Genomic DNA, 17,220 nt, shown 5'->3' on the forward strand with positions numbered 1-17,220 from the left:
CTCTCTGAAATCATGTGAAAATTGTAGTTAGAATACTGACATTCTTATTCTCTCTGCGTTTTGTGAAAAGACGTTTCATGGACACCTTTTCGTGGATAGACGCTTCATGGACATACGTTTAGTCGGCACTCGTTACGCGAATCGCACGCTGCAGGGACATTTCGTCGCACCTGTATTCCTGAGGCGCGTGCTCACCGACTCAGCCAACCCGTTCACGCCACTTCTTGGCAAATCATTACAAAAAACAAAAAAAAAAGATATTTTGAGTTGTTTATAAACGTCACGTGTTAATAAAACGATCTCTATGAAACGTCTTTTGATAAACTGATTGCAGCGCCAATGAGTGGCGACTGGCATTAGAATTTCGGGAGAAGGGAGGGGGAATTCGGCCGGCTGCCGGGGGACTAGACACTACCCAGGAATTTCCTTTGGTTCTTGTTTGCTTTACAATATTCTCAGTTGTATAACAGCTCAGTAGTACCTCTTCACATAGTAGAGATTGCTTAGTGTGTGCTTGTCTACAGAATGGGCTGTGTGTAATAAACTTCTAGGAGATTTGAAAACAATACCTTGTGTCTGTTTACCTGTGCTTTTGCAAACACCTGAGTGAGTGCATTTGTTTTTTGTTGCTGTTTTGTTGAAATGTAAGCTCTTTGTTTTAAATGGGGCTATGAAGTTCGGCACGTCTCACAAGGTTTTTTTTTTAAAGATGTCCAGTGACAACAAATAATTTGTTTCACATTTCATACGATTGCGGTAAAAAGAAAAACTACAGGTAGCTATGGCACGATGGTAAAGAGACTCATAAGACGAGCTATAGAATGAGCTATAGCGGACCATGCAAAGAACCATAGGCGGCTAAAGAAACCATAGGAAAAGCCATAAGCAGCTATAGCACGGTGTCTAAAAAAATTTATAAAGTAAGCCATAGAGATCTCTATAGCCGACCATACAGGAAGCTATAGGCGGCTAAAGGAATTATAGGAAATGCCATAGGCGGCCGTAGCATGATGGGTAGAGAGAACCATAGGACGAACTATAGGATGAGCTATAGCGAACCATACAAAGAGCAATAGGCGGCTAAAGAAACCACAGGAAAATCCATAGGCAGCTTTAGCACGGTGTCTAAAGCGATTTATAAAGTAAGCCATAGAGATCTCTATAGAAGACCTTACAAGAAGCTATAGACGGCCAAAGGAACCAAAAGAAAAGCCATAGGCGGCTATAGCATCCTTTCTAAAGTGACCCATAGATTCAACCATACAAAATTCGATAGTCAAATTTCCATTGAAAGAGCTATAAAAAACCATAGGGTAGACCATAGGAAAAGCTATACGCCTCGCAAGTGGGCTCATTTTCGTCTTCTACGCATGAGAAAGGAAGTAGCGGTGACGTCAGAACGCCAAGCCCTCATTGGCTGATCGCGACCCCCCCATCTCAGCGTCGTCTGCTCCTTTGCAACGTCGTCTGCTCGCAACATCGTCTGCGTCTGTCTTACCTTTCCTCCGAATTTCGGAAGTGCAGGTCTTTACGAGCGAGCTCGACTTCGCCTTTCAGAGAGGGCAGACGAAATAACTCGAGCAGTACGTTGTTTTTGTCTAACAACTAGCAGACGCGCTTCAAGGAGAGAAGTCAAAGAACTCACTGGCGAAGTGTCCCGAGGCGCCGAGGTTTGTTTGCTAAGAACCGAGAGTGAGCGTGTTAGTGTCCGCAAGTTCCCTCCCAAATACCTTTTCCCTCCTTTCCTGTGCGGCGAGACCCCTCATTCTTTAACGGCGTCGGCGGGTTGGCGCGGTTAACGTCGTCTGTTTTACGTCTCCTAGTCAAAGCGATGGCTGCTTTACCTTTCCTGCGTCTGTCGGAGATTCACCGCTTTTTCACCGGCGAGAGTCACCGTTGCTTCGGGAAACGAGGAGATTAATAGAGGAAGAGATTGACCTCTTAATCTAAAATTGAGTTAAGCGGTCAAGGTATAATACGGGAAGGGTTCACAAGGGTCGCGCTGGCATATTCCATTCAGCACGCCAGCCGGTCGTGGGCAGACGGTCGCCGAGTCGCGGAGTGCCTGCTAGGCCTAACTGCAAAGCTCGGTTGGTCGCGTTCGGTGGAATCGTGGACGTTGGAGCTTTTCCCCGGTGTTTATGGATCCAGCGTTCTTGTTCGTCGTAGTCTGTTTCAAGTAGTTTTTACTTTTTTCTTGCTGCTTGAAGTCGGGACGCGTGAGAAGCGCACGTAGAAAAATAAAAGTCCGAGGGTCGTCGCGACCGCGACGCTGTCGGCCATGCTGACTTGATCGTAAGAAGTGCGTAAGACAGCTTCGGAGCTGTCGTAGGATTTGGTCGTAACCTGCGTAAAACTTACGAAAATTTCGTTTCGTGAATACGAATTTGTTCTTAAGTTTTGTCTTACGCACATTTTTGGCGTACGATCGTTTCGTGAATCTAGCCTCTCCACTTCCGAAAGTCGCAGGAAAGGTCAGGCAGACGCAGACGACGTTGCGAGCAGACGACGTTGCAAAGGAGCAGACGACGCTCAGATAGGGGGGCGCGATCAGCCAATCAGAGCTCGGCGTTCTGACGTCACCGCTACCCCCTGCGCAAGAAGCAGACGAACTTGCCTTCCGCATAGACAGCCATAGAAGCGGCTATAGCTAATTGGGCCAATTTTCTATAGCCGGCCATACAAAGGATTTTCTATAGCCGACCATAGACCATTTTTGTATGGGAAAACGGTAAAAAAAGGGAACAAAATTTGTTCATCAGATGTCGCCAGTAAAAGAGTAAAAATGCAGTAAAGCAGCTGAATTACTTCCATACTTGCACGCACCACGAGGAGAAAAAAAAAAGAAAAGAAACAGCACAAACACAGATTCCGTTTCACAGGCATTCCTTGCTCTTCTGCTAACTTTGGAGAACAGAGGTACAGGGTTTGCCTCTGTTCCTCGCTGTATCTTTGAGATGTAGCTTAAATACATATGGTGACTTTTAAATGCCATGGATATATAAACTGACAAAACAAAATGTCTTTGTTGTACGTATTAAAAATCGAGACCCATGGCGCAGCTCCCGAAGACAAAAAAACGAGGCGATAAATCACGTTCCACACAAAATATAAGTTTCCTATTGTTGTTTTCATGTAGTAATTTTCTTGTAGCGGTGTCCGTGTTTACACTAGCTGCAATTTGACTGGGAATTTACCTACTTCGGACATCCTTCTCTATCCCCACCAGTTGTCTTTCCAAGTTGTATCTTTTGAGCAGACTTGTACGCTACTTATTACAAGATATCAAATTACTTTTTGATCACTTTTTGGAGTAATGTTATGATCATTTGAATACATTGATTAGAAACTAATCAGAAAAGTAATTTTATTTCTTTCGGAAGTACTACAATTACTTACAACCGTTAATAGTTTCCGCTCCCATTTTTTAATGGCGCCTTTTGTTTCTACAAGTTTCCTGCTAAGGAATCCTAAGATCGAATCTCCGAGAGAAGAATGGTTTACCGAAATTGGGAGATTAAAGCGGGAATTCATAATTCGGCAATTTTGATCCGGCGGCAAACAATACAATAGACCCGCTTCCCGACCGGCAAATATATCTGTCGTCCTGAAAATCTCAAGGAATGGGAAGAGTAACGATAACATTTTCAAGTAACGGCGAGTTATTATTTCTTCTCAAGTAATCATGTAATATAATTGAATATTTTTTTACCAAAAGTAATCATAATAGTAATCAATTACTTCTTTCGAGTAACGTGTACAAGACTTGTTTCGAGACACAAAGGCAAGAATATCCGAAATCCCATCTTCGTACACGTACCCACGCAGACAACATGAGCTGAAACTCCGGACCTGGCGCTTTTGTGCGTCTGCGGTCTCCACAAGCTTTATCACATCTCAATTTGTCAAATCACCTAAGTATGTTACCTTAACTTTACATCTCATTCATCTTCAGCTAATATACTCAGCTATATATTTGTTTCGGCCTGATGAGCTTAACTTAAGCTCTTTAGAGCGTCAAGGTTGCACTTACGAGAGGTGGGAAGTAGGGTGCCATCAGGGAAAAGAGAGCCGAGACCCAAAACTGGACGTATCCAAAGGGTGCGATCCTGGCGACCCGCCTGCACCGCTCCCAGACCGACGTAGAGGTACACATTGGGCTCGTCGAATTATCCTCGAGATTCTGAGCAGACTTCGGCTGTCTGGTGACGTTCCTAAAGTCGGCGGACGGATCTTGCTGGCCCGATCCATATCCTGAGAGACTGGATTCGTGTTTGTCGCTAGCTGTAGGAAGCAGCAGCTGCCGGCAGTCCTCTTGAGTTGAGTCTGGAGGACTCGCGTTAACATAATTTGTAATCATCTGAGTAGCGATGTCAGAAGTCAGTCTGTAAAAACCGGCCTGATTTTGGTTTTCGTAGATTGCTTTGTGTATTGCAAACTCATAGGTAGCAAGTTTAATGTGCATTTTGTAGAATTGCAGACTTTGGTGCATTCTGCCGCGCCTCTCAAAGCTTCTTTTGTTTCAATCATGAAAAGAATACCCTGCCCCCCCCCCCCCCCCCCCAGAAAAAAAAAAAATAAAAAAATAAAAATAAAGAAACCAAGATTTTTTTCTTTTAGATTTTGCATTTGATGTTTTTAGTTATGTAAAATAACTAAACATTACCATATCAACCCACGAGCGGTAAAGGCTTTGTGCGTTTTGAAACGTCTATCTAAAGCCAGCTATCTAAATAACATGCAAATAAGCAGATAAGATGAAGAAATAAGATTAAAGAAACTTTGTCTGCTACACTCTAAAAAATCCCCGTGCGTCCACTTTCCCGCACAACACTCGGAGAGGATATCAAGGCACCTTACGAAGGCAGCTCAGCGAATGACGATGCCGAAACATATGTTTAGACCAAAAAACGCAGTCTGAGTTGTCACATTAAGCAATGCAAAACGTCACGCTTGCATTGCTTAATGTCACAACTCAGACTGCGGTTTTTGGTCTAAACATGCTTCGCCATCGTCGTTCGCCGAGCTGCCTTCGTAAGTTGCCTTGATTGGCTCTCCGAGTGTTGTGCGGGAAAGTGGACGCACGGGAATTTTTTAGAGTATAGACGTGCGCGGAGTATTGTTTAAAGTAGACACGTAGGCTGCCGATGTTATAGAAAGAAAGCACTGGCACTCGCACCTCGCTACTCTTATACCTATGTACGATACTGGTCACCGTGTTTAGAAATTATTTTATGGGATCTGTAAACTTGTGGTTGGCGTGAGCGTTGAAAACAAAGGCGAGGTTCCAAAAACGAAACAGAGGGCTGAAAGGTCAATTGGATGAAACCTAATTTGTTTAGATTCATCTATTTATTTTCAATATTTCAAATTTCATTTGGGTTTGTGGAAGAATAGTGCAGTCATGTAAAGAGGGCAGGATGCTGTCATAAGAAAAAGGGTTTTCCTCTCGTCACTTAACAATAATAATAGCTTAGATAAAGGTGATACGCATTTTTCTAATAAAAACAAGAAAAAAGCTGGCAGGGCATGGTCAATGTTCTACAGCAAGTAGTTTTTTTTTTTTCATTCAGGATACAATTGGAAAAATGAAACTTAATGGCGTTTATTGTGAATTGGGACTTCCCGTGATTGTACACCTGCTCAATCCCATACCGGGTACCTTTTTTTTTAAAAGACATAATTACCTTGTGCAGGTTCATATATAACTTGAGCCACGTTGTGAAAGTGGTGAGTTTTGCAAGAGGTCGAAGGTAAAATCACTCGCGATATTGAGAGGGGGTGCGATCGCTCCTACATTGTATTTTCCAGTCCGAGTCTTATTTTTGGGGTTTGCACGAGGAAATAGTGTCGTGAGATGGGATGATTTTGGTCTTCAGAAATGACCACAGCTCTTTACGGGCGTTTATTTGTACACAAACTCATCACAGCCCACTATTCTTGAATTCACGCACCCGTGAATACCTGCTGCGTGAGTATAAGAACACGGCTCGGAAGTATGAGCCCAGCTATGCGGAACTCAAGTTCATTCGCCTCTTGTACAAGGGTTGCGATAATCTCAGAACGCCGAGCTCTTATTGGTTGGTCGAAAAATAAAATAGTGTGTAGATAGACCTCAAGGCATTTAGTATTCAGGTCTTCCCGCTATCGTTCCAATAAAAGCCAATCAGAGCTCGACGCTGTTCTGACATCAACGCAACCCCTGCACAAGAAGCAGACGACTTGCTCTTCCCATTGTCACGGACATCTTAAGAAACGCAGGCTGTGGCTTATTACGTTCACACTTCTTACTTCGTAATTTATTTTCCGGCGTTCTAGTCGGCTAATGTTTAAATTGCATTGGCTGGAGAGTAATACTGAAATGTATGAGGCTCACCACGCCCTGTGTTTCTTAAGCCTTGCTAGTGCTTTTGGGTCTGGCTCAGAACGATGCATTTACCCTCTAAAGAAGATCTGCGAGTTCACCTTGTTTGTCTAACACAAAGACAGCCAATCGGAGCAAACGATAGATGAATACTAGCGAATGAAAAAGCTAAGGATAAGATTAGAGAAGCAAGCGTGATGTGTGCAGGGACAAGGCGCATGGCGTTTCATTTGCTCCTCGTCTTTGCTCACTTGCTTTTTTGAGATCTAATCGTAATCTGAGCTTCGTCTTTCGCCAGGAACCGTGTATTGTTCGCCGTGATTGGAAGTGTTGTGCACGAAAGGGAACCCTCAGGCGTTTATGTAGAGTAGTTTGCGTTCGCGTTGACGCTGGTGATAAGCGCCACCGTACGCGCCGCAGCCTTGCTGGAGAGTCTCGTATGTCTTAACATCCACCCAGCTATATCTAAGGTCTAGAAGGTCTACAAACTGGAAAGGCGAAGTTTACGTCGGTTTCTAACACCCTCCCCTCCGCTCCCCCCTCCCCCACACACACACAAACACACTTAACTCTAAGGTATTCAAATTGACATAATCTGCTGCATTTTTACGTATTCTAATGTCATATCTCTGATAGGCAGGTATACGATATGAGATAATTGTCTTGCAGGTATAGTCGTTGAGCTCAGAAATAAGTGACGCCACAGCTCTGAAGGGGGATTGAGGAAGACTCAAAAAAATGCATTGAAAAATGAGCGACGACGCGGACGTCGTCCGTAAAAAAGCTCAGGGAGATATAACTCTTCTTGAAGGAGTAAACAATCTAAAACAAATACTAATATTCGGAATGGCTTTTCGTCTATTTGTACTTACTTTCTAACAGGTACTAGGGCTCCTAAGGCTTCGGCCCCAAATTATATCACGTCACGTCAGATTGGATGGGGTCGAGTCAGGTCAAGTCAGGTTGAATAAGGTCGGGTCAGGTCGGGACGGGTTGGGACGGGTCAGGTCCGATTATGCTAGGTTGGGTCGAAGCGGATTGGGTTGGGTCGGGTAGGGCGTCAATGTTTTAACACAGGAACAGTTCGCAATTAAGCAAACAGTTGTAGACCTATCTCCAATTGTAGTAAGCTCACAACAAATGTCACACGTGAAGCTTGACCGGGGAATTACAATGAAACACGTACCTACAAGCTTTCAGGCAATTTTTTCTTACAATCGATCCGGCATCAAAAGTACACTTTACATGTTCCGCGGCACTGAAATAATTGGACTTACAATATAAAGTGGAGACACTATGGGTTGATCTAAATAGTGGTAATAAGTGCCGGCGAAGCTTACCCGCCATTGCTGGTTGGTGGAAACGAGCGCAAAAGGACCCCGAAAGGAACACCGTATATCAGGTGTTTTCGATCTTTTGTCAAACAGTCCGCTGCAAATTGAGCGACATAGTGCATGAGCCAGCCTCCCATGCACGTATAAAGGTCAGCGTTTAATGCCCTGTGTCACATGGAACCCACCAAGGAGAGAGAGGAGGAAAAAAGAGTTTTAGCGGAGCAGCTGGAAACAGAATAGCAACAGGAAAGGACAGCGTCATACAAGTACCGCGTTCTAATTTGCTTGCTGCAGAATCAATTTGTCAAGGATTGAATGCGCACTCTGTTGAGCATGAAGGGGTTTCAGCCGTATGTACCATGCTGCGCTTCAGGATCAGTGCTAGCGTAAACATGCCCGCAAACCTGTGATATGAACGAAGTGCGGTCGGGGATACTTTTAAAACAATACATTTTTACAACGGCGCGAACTTGTAGGAGCAGGCGAGCACTTTGTGTTCACATCTTAAACTCGTTCGTTTGTCATTCGCGGTTTTTTTCCCGTTAAGTGCCGTCGATTAACTTAGCTTTATGCGGCACTGTCCTGTCTCCACACGCAAGCGAGAAGTGGTCATAGTATATCGACGTGGTCAGCAGCATTACCTCGAGGTCCTCACTGCAGCGGTTCATCCGTGAGAGGCTTGAACTAAACAGATGGGTATAGATAACACCCTCCTGTGCCCATGGATAGTTGGGCCAGTTTTAAACAAGTGAAGACACGTTATGCTACAAATGTTTCGGAATGAATCTGTACTCCGTTTCACCTTTTAGTGCCACCACAGCCGATGTTACGATGGATGCATGAATCGATCAAGCAGCGCTAAAGATGCGTCGTCACGGCTCTCGTCGTCTTTATGCGTTCGCTTTTACCGGCTAAACCAATCACGCATTCTGGGGCTCTAATGTGGACACTTGGCAAAAAAGTCGGCGAGAAATTCCGCAGCTCTGATTGATCGGCGCCAAGGTCAAATGCAGCATTGGCCAATCACGCCCGCCAGATTTCTTGCCACGTGTCCAGATTAGGGCCACTGGACGCACCGCGATCCTGCGCTTTCGTCGGCGCGTGATTGGCTTATAGTCGGTGATAGCGAATTCGCTGGGAGAACGAGCGCACCAGCGCCGTGACGAAGCACTTTAGGCGCAGTTCGATTGACTCCATCGAATCTTATAGCATCGGCCGGACTTGTAGCGAACCGTAGTGTGGTATCGGGGACTTCATTTTGAGAAGTTCCTACATGAATGCCACCCCGCAATGCACACGGAACAGCCATCTCTGGTTAGTGTTTTATTAGCCTAGCCAATGAGATGGGCGAACGGCGTCGTGCTCCAAACGGTTGCAAAGCGCCTTATTGCAACTGAAACTGAATTGTGATTGGGGCCTGATACCGATCGCTGTTCTTTACGCCTATCAAGGAAACAGAAGACCGGTGATTGGCGAAAAACGATCGAAGTGCAGGTGAGCCGGTGTAGGTTCGTCATAATTGTAAGTCTAAAGTAAAAAAAAAAAAAAAAAAAAAAAAAAAAAAACATCAACGAAGAACGAAACCTTGAAGAAATTAGCTCACGTTCTTTTTTACTGACACGTACACACTCTACTTTTCTATTTTTAGACCCTGTCTCAAGTGGTATCATAATGATGGACGTATTATTGTTGTTCCGAGCACATCACGTTGAAGTATGCAATCAGTAAATTTATTCCGATTGTTGGTGCTGGAAGTTTTACCACAGCGCCTTAAAAAAATAAACAAGCTAAATTTTGTTTAACAACACAAGCATACTAGAATTTACTACGGGGAGTTCTGAACGAACCTTTGAATTCAGTGTGTATTTTAGTTCTCTAGATATCGTCACACTGTTATTTGTTTGCCATCATGAAACACTAACAGATTGCAGGTGACTAGGAAGCTGTTCACTTTCCAGAGTTGTCCGAATACCTCCTCAACGACAAGCGTCTTTAACACTATAAATGTCTCATCCAATACCCAGGCAATTTCAGCGATATCCATGCTGATACTTGACGCCGCGCGCAATGCCGTAAGGGTTGGATTGCATTTTAGATTGCACTAAGTATCTTGCGGGAAGTATCAGACATGTCAGAACTAGAGATCCTAGATTTAAGAGAGAGAGATCAACTCAAACCACGGTGAGCGGTTACACTTTAATGACGGACTCCTTCTGCGAAACTCTGACGCAAGAGCGTATACGTTGTGTTGTCACGTGGTGAAGTCTAAAGCGGGTGGAAAGGGGGATGCGCTTAAAGGGACCACGAAGAGAGTATTGAAGTTCAGCTTAACCATTGAAATAGATGTCATGGGTGTCTTCCAGGTAACGTTGACGACGATTTTAGCACAAAGGTACGCTTCCGCGCCGCACAAATATAATTTAATAGATCCAGCAAAATTGACGCAAGGACCTTTAAGAGCGACGCCCTGGAATCTGAAAAAAAAAAGAAGGCTACGTTCTCAGTCACATGGAGTATGACATCAATGGAGGCTCGTCAGACGATTGGTCGAAGTAAACGGAGTCCGCTCTTCTTCGTTTTCGATCGTGAGTAGAAAAAAAAAGTTTTGTTTAATTTAGTAACAACGCAAACCATACATTTTTGTAAGATACGCCAAGAATCTGAAGGAGAGAAGGAGACGAGAGAGCGGGGACTTCAGGACGCCGAGCTCTGGTTGGAATGATTAGTGGGTAGACCTAAAGCTATATGGAGACAGACAGCTTAGCTTTAGGTCTCCTCACTCTGCAACCAGCCTCTGGTGCGTCGCACGATGACAGCGCAGCAGAGGTTGGTTGCACTATCTCTCCACGGGGTGTGGTGCCGCTGGGGCTGAGATGCGCTCCGATAGCAAACCGAAACTTAAAAACCCGTTAATTTTGTGCGGTTTTTCAGAAATCCGTAAAATGCTTCGCGTGCCTTCTATCGTTCCGCAATTTGTTGATTTAGTGTTTTTCGATGATGCTGAGCAATTGTCTAATTTAAACCATGCCCTTAAACACAATATTAAAAAAAGTTAATGACGCAAAAATAATTAACAACTTAATTATCCTGGACTTTAATAATTGTCCTAAATGGGCCCCTGGCCGAGGACCAAAACGCCACTGCCTTTTTTCGTTGCGATGAGTTGTTTTCGCAGAAGCGATTCGGCCTGCGTTCACTTAAACACCCTATATATATATATATATATATATACGTAAGAGTGACAAAAATTCCTAAAATTAGTGTATTCGGGGTAAAAGAAGAATTTTGTGGTGGACGTCAGAAAATGCGCGATAATTACAAATTAGTCCGCCAATTAACTAAATGACTAATTAAATTTTAATTAGGGCAAAGAGACATAAGATTCTAATTAGAAACTTGCTGAGGGTCATAAGAAAACCACTAAATCTGTAATTTTTTCAAGGACTCTGAGCGCGTGAGAAGCGTGGAAGTGCACTACAGTTACCACTCGTGGAGCAGGTACAAGGCCAGCGGTTGCGGTAAGGCGCCCGCGTGATTTTTCCGCTTTTATGAGAGCCCCAGCCTTGTACCTGCTCCACGAGTGGTAACTTTAGCGCACTACTACGCTTCTCAGGCGCTCGAAGTCTTTCTAAAAATTACTGATTTAGTGGTATTGTATGACGCCCAGCATGTTTGTAATTGCAACAATAGGTATATCTTCATTAATTAAAAAGCTAGTTAGTCATTTAGTTAATTAGTGAACTCATTATTAAACATCGCGCAATTTTTGACGTCCGCCTCCACGAGTATAATGCGGTGCCAAGAAAATTAAGCGATTACCTCGAGTTCACTCATTTTAGGAATGTTTGTCACTCTTACGTGAAACACATAATATATATATATTAAAATAGTTTTAGTGACTTTTGTTTAGTGAGTTCCGGCATTTCTTTTATATTGCAAGTTACATAAAATCCGCGTTTGCATGGTAAGGAATGTGCACATCGCTTAGCTCACTCGTCAGTTAACCAGAAATATATCCGCAGGTGCACTCATCGAGTGAATCACCTGTGACCCCGCACATCGGTTTCTGCCCTCTTTATTGCGTTCAGCTTGCGACTTTAATGCTCGGAGCCTTTCTGGCCACATGTGGTGCGGAAAAACATAACCCGTTATGATGGTATATGCTGTTTCATATATTGAGCACAGCCGATTCGAGCCACGTGTTCAGTGGAATGGCGATATAGTAAGCTGGAAAAAGTCGCAGGGCAAAGCTGCAGCTGGCATTGTCACGGGTGATATCAAAATAAAAATAAAACTTCATCTTACTCAGACAACCGACGGGTAGTACAGTTGTCAGGGGATTATAACAAAAATGCAGAGGCATGCCTGAGGAGGCGAAAGCTCCCTTCCCCGCCCGGGTCACATCATTCAGGAAGCCAGCACAAAGTTGATGTTCAACAGAAAAAAGAAGAACACGCGACCGGAACAAACCGAACGCAAAACCTGCACATAAAGAATAAAACGCGGCCTAAAAAGGACGAAACCAAGGAAATGAAAACCAGACAGTCACCAATGAAGCGACAAAACGACATACATGTTCTCTTCAAACAAGCATAATAAACGGCACAGAAAGTGGAAAAGAGTCAAGTGGAAGCTCCTCCCACCTCTCTCCCATTTGGCAGAGCAACCGCTGGAGAGGAGGTCGTCTCTTCTTTAGCGTTCGCTCTGCCGAAGGGAAGAGAGGTGGAAGGAGCTTTGAATTTACTTTTAACCTGTCAGCGACTACAGGCGATACACACTAGCAGAGGACACAGGTACCATCACGGTGCGCATGCCAGCTTCCAGTCATTTGCCGACGTTGCTGGAAGGCATATTGGAAGCAGTGTTGCGGAGTTGCCACTCCGGAGTTGGAATGATTCCGGAATCATTCCGCAATTTCACGACCCCGGAATGGAATGGGAATGGAATGGCGGCAACGTTGAAGCGAATGGAATGGGAATGGAATTAGGTGCCTTTTGCCCGGAATGGAATGGCCACGGTTCTCCTTTTTTTTTTTTTTTAGTGTTTACGGTCAGCTAAACTGAGCCAGTCAGTGAGTCAGTTGCTCAGAAATAAAATGAGCGGGAAGCTGCTAGCCCGCGAGGAGCCCTAACAGACTTAAACGCCAACAAAATGCAAAAAAAAAAAAAAAAAAAAACAAGCGTCAATGCAAAGAGCAAAGGGGGAAAGGGGGGTAACGTGGCGCCTTTCACGCACACGCGGGCGTTGGGCTTCGATGGCATTACACGAGAGCGAAACAAGACACCAAGCACCAAGCAAAAGAAAAGGGAGCAGCAAAGAAAGAAACCGCCATGCACCACTCCTCATCGTACTTCTTGTCGTGCTTTTTTTGTTGTTGTTGCGACAGTTTGTAGAATGCACGCGCGCGCACAGACTGAGATCTGGGGAGCGGAAGCGACTCATAACTCGCAGAGCTCTGATAACTCGTTGACTTGGGCGCCGTCCAAAGATGATCAGGTATTGTTTTCTTATAGTTCGAGGCGCGTTGTTTAGCAGGCAGCCAACCCTGCTGCCTTCCATGTTCATTCGTGCGCACTCCTTTGAAGTGCGAAATGTGGGTTTGCTTCGGCATTAAAACAAAGCGAGATTCACTTCCCTCTTCTCCTCTTGCGCTTTGCTCCGAGGCTTGTTTTTTTTGTACTGCATTTGTATTGTATGTCCGCCTATTACTTGGTCTTTGTTCCGATGCTTGTTTTCTGTGTATTATATTTTAGTGGGTTGGGGTAACAAGCAAGCTAGCGGATTCCCGCTCATTTCTCTTGACTTTAGTCTCTGCCTACTTTGTTTCACCTTGCGATGGACCGCTGCGGACGCTACAAGTCACCCTAGGCAATCCAGTACCGTGAGCGGGACTGCAGGGTGACGCAGCACTCAGAAAGCACTGGATTGGTTTCGATGGCTCTCGTGCTGTCTGTTGAGGTCCATCGTAAGGTAAAGTAGACTATCGTCGCCGCTCTTGGTGTGACCGAACTGACTAGACCTGCAGAAAGACCGTCCCGCGCCAGACGAGGTGCGACCGTTGCAGTGTGGGCAACTGAGAAGGAGAGCTGGGTGCTAGCTGCCACTGTGGTTTTGGCTTCCGCACGTCTCGGCTGTCCGGTCTGCATTCGTGCTCCTTGTACTGGACCCTATTTGAGGCGGCGAGAAGTCAGTTGGACGGTGTTAATGAGGAAACACGGGGAATGTCAATTCGGACGGTGCGGTATTACCCCGTTAATTGTATCTTGATGTAAAGAGCTTTGTCAACGCTGACTTCCCGACCCGTCGCCACTACGCGAACAACCGACACCGAGGTAGAAGAATGAATCGGTTGATACCGTCTGCTGCCTGAACCCGCCACTCAATCAGCGCGAAGAGAAACATCACAATTCGGACGAGAAGACAAGATAAATACAGATTGAGTCATGGCATCGTAGAAGACATTTTTCTACATTAGTGGCGAAGAAAATAAACAAGCTGCACGCTGAAAGTTGTGCAACGAAACTATACACGGTGCAGTCGGCGTATATCATCGAACTTTATTCGCCGTCTGAAGAGGAAACACGAGAATGAGTATGCGAAGGGTGGAAAAGGGCAGGCGAACCAGCCAAAAATTGAATTGGATATGATAAGAAATATCGAGATTCGTAAAGCAAGCGTGAACTTGTGCGTTTTAAAACAGGTTTCGTGACATGGTCTATACGGTCCCTCGTGCTGCACCGCAGAGGTTGCATTTTGTCAGAGGATGTGTTCTGCCGCTGTGCATGGAGTCGCTCCCAGCAGTGTACTAGCCGTGTTGCTGTATTTGAAGAATACAGTAATGTAGCTTATTCCTGCGCCACGCACGAACTGGATATTTTTTATGGTTTTATCAAACAAACACGCTGGCCGCGTAGGTCTTAAAAGTCAAACGCAAAAAAAAGTTAAAAAAAGAAAAGAAAATGAGTGCATTTAAGTTTTGCTGTTTGTTGCGAGCGACGTGGTCGCGAGACCGATGTCTTAAAAAAGCATTGACATATCAAGGGGCTTTCTCGATGTTTGCAGTACATTGTAAATAAACACATTCTGCCACCAGCGGTCCGCTTAGTAAAAATTAGTGCTTTTCTTAGAAATTTAGATCTTTTTTTTTTTTTTTTTGCAATTGTCTTTGCATTTGATAATGTCAGCTTTATGCTGCTTATGCCGGCAACAAAATGTAGCTGTCAAGTGCCAATTTTTACGTTTAGGAATTAAAGGAATGGAATGGAACGATTTAGCCATTCCAGGAGTGGGAATGGGCTCAGTGTCTCCATTCCTAGGAATTGAAAGGAATTGAATTATCGAAAACTCTAATTCCCCGGAATGGAATTGGAATGGAATGGGGGTGCCGATTCCGCAACACTGATTGGAAGCACAGACCTTTGGGTCTAAAATAAAAGTTAAATATTCGGATGCAATATAAAAAGAAAATTGAAAGCGAAATACAGCAGAAATCACAACAAATAACTTATAGAAATATCAGGAATGTTACATAGAAAGAAACAACATCAACAAACAAACAAAGGAGCATGTTTACTAGAACGTTGTTTTAGCATTTTAATGTAGTTCCGACTAAGGTTGACTTTAGAATCACATACTGCGAGAGGGAGGATAAAACAACAACAATATTCATGAACTGCGCTCCTTTGAAAGGTGTGAACATGTTCGGTAATAATAAACTAATCTTGTTTTTGGCTATCCGATGCAAGAGAAACAAGCTGACTGGTTTCCGATAATTCAAAGACGAATATTTTAAGGCTTGGCAATGTACCGAATTTTCCTTTGACAACACAACACAAAACATTTTGAGTGGGTTGCTTTGCAAGAAAGGCTTTTTTTATTCAGCCTATAATTTCAGTTTCTCCCATCAGCTTTTAATTTTTACTTGAACATCACTGGGACATTATATATGGTATTGTGTTCTTAGGAGCAAGCGGAACTGCACGTACATTGAAGAGCTCTGATGGGACTTAAAAGTTCGTCAAGCAACACTGGCGGTCGCAATGTTTCGGACATGAAGCGAGGTCATTGGATCCGAGTCCTCATCGAACGCAGCCGCAGCGCTCGTATCTAATACGTGCCCAAACAATGGCGGACTCGAATAATTTGCGCAGCAGCCACTAGATGGCGTGTGAAGTTTGAAAAGGGTTCTATTGAAGTCAGATTTTTTTTACTAAAGCATGTCAAACTTAGGAGACGCTGAAGCTTCGCCTTTAAGACTGGAACGCGATAGTGTTGTCGTATCCCGTTCGCAAAGCCTTCTCATATAAACGCGTTCTCGTTGCCAAGCCGTGGTAGCGTGTGTGCGTGGCCTTGTCGTTATCGTCAGATGTCAAGTGAGGTCACACATGACTGTGACGTCAAGACCCTATCGACCGGCTAAATTTGGCGGTACAATTTTCCGGTAGATTTTGCGGGTCAATTTTCGCTATTTATGGCTGGAAAATTTTTCGCTATATTTTGCGGGAAAATTTCCCGCTCAATTTGGCCTGAAAATGTTCCGCTAAATGTGCCGGGAAAGTTTACAGCTAAGTTTGGCGGGAAAAGCTTCCACTAGATTTTGCGGGAAAAGTTTCCGCTAAATTTGTCCGTTAAGTTTTCAGCTAAATTTGGCGGGATTATTTTCCGCTTGATTTGGCGGGATTATTTTCCCGCCAAATTTAGCCGGTAAATGCCATAATGCAACGCAGCACGTGTGACACACGCTGCTGCGCGCGTTGCATTATGGGATTTTTGGTCCCACCGACGACGACGCCGACGCCGGATTTTCTGCGACACGAGCTCTCTAAACGCTATCTCATTCCTCTCCAATCCCAAAGTTTTGTCCGTCCGTGCATTTTCCACTAAATTTAGCGCGGAAAGAAACGTCACGCCATGTAACATGATTTTCATGTGACATATATACGAAGTAGAAAGCTTGACGTAACGAATTATAAGTCAATTAAGTTTCGCCGGTAAATTTAGCGGGAAATTTTAGATCTTCTGACCTAAACAACAACTCAGTTTCTCCACTAGATATAGCGGGAAAGTTGACGTCAGGGGACTCTAACACAAATCCAGGTTCTCCGCTAAATGTAGCGGGAGAAAACGACATCACGTGACCTGTTTTCATGTGACCTATGCAACAATCTAGTTTGTCCGTTAAATTAAGCGGGGAAACATACGTGACTTGACACACCAAATCCTACTCCCCATCCCCCTCCTCCCTCCCCCTCGCTTTCCCCATTTCCTTTCTCCTCTCCCCCTTTCCCTCTCCACCTACCTCGAATAATCGTATTATGGGCTTTGACGTCCACTGCGATCCTCACACTGTACGTCGAGATTCATTGCCCCAATGTTTGCAGGAAACCGAACTTGCAGACCCATTTTAGGAGCGTGTATTACTTCACTTGAACTGCTACAACGTCACAGTCTCGAGCGACTTGAACACGGGTCTTATTCAGCACCTTGGCACCAGAAACATGAATGCAATACAGGTTATCTTTT

Source organism: Ixodes scapularis, unplaced genomic scaffold (assembly GCF_016920785.2).
Source record: "Ixodes scapularis isolate PalLabHiFi unplaced genomic scaffold, ASM1692078v2 PGA_scaffold2__306_contigs__length_199485367, whole genome shotgun sequence".
Lineage (NCBI taxonomy): Eukaryota > Metazoa > Arthropoda > Arachnida > Ixodida > Ixodidae > Ixodes > Ixodes scapularis.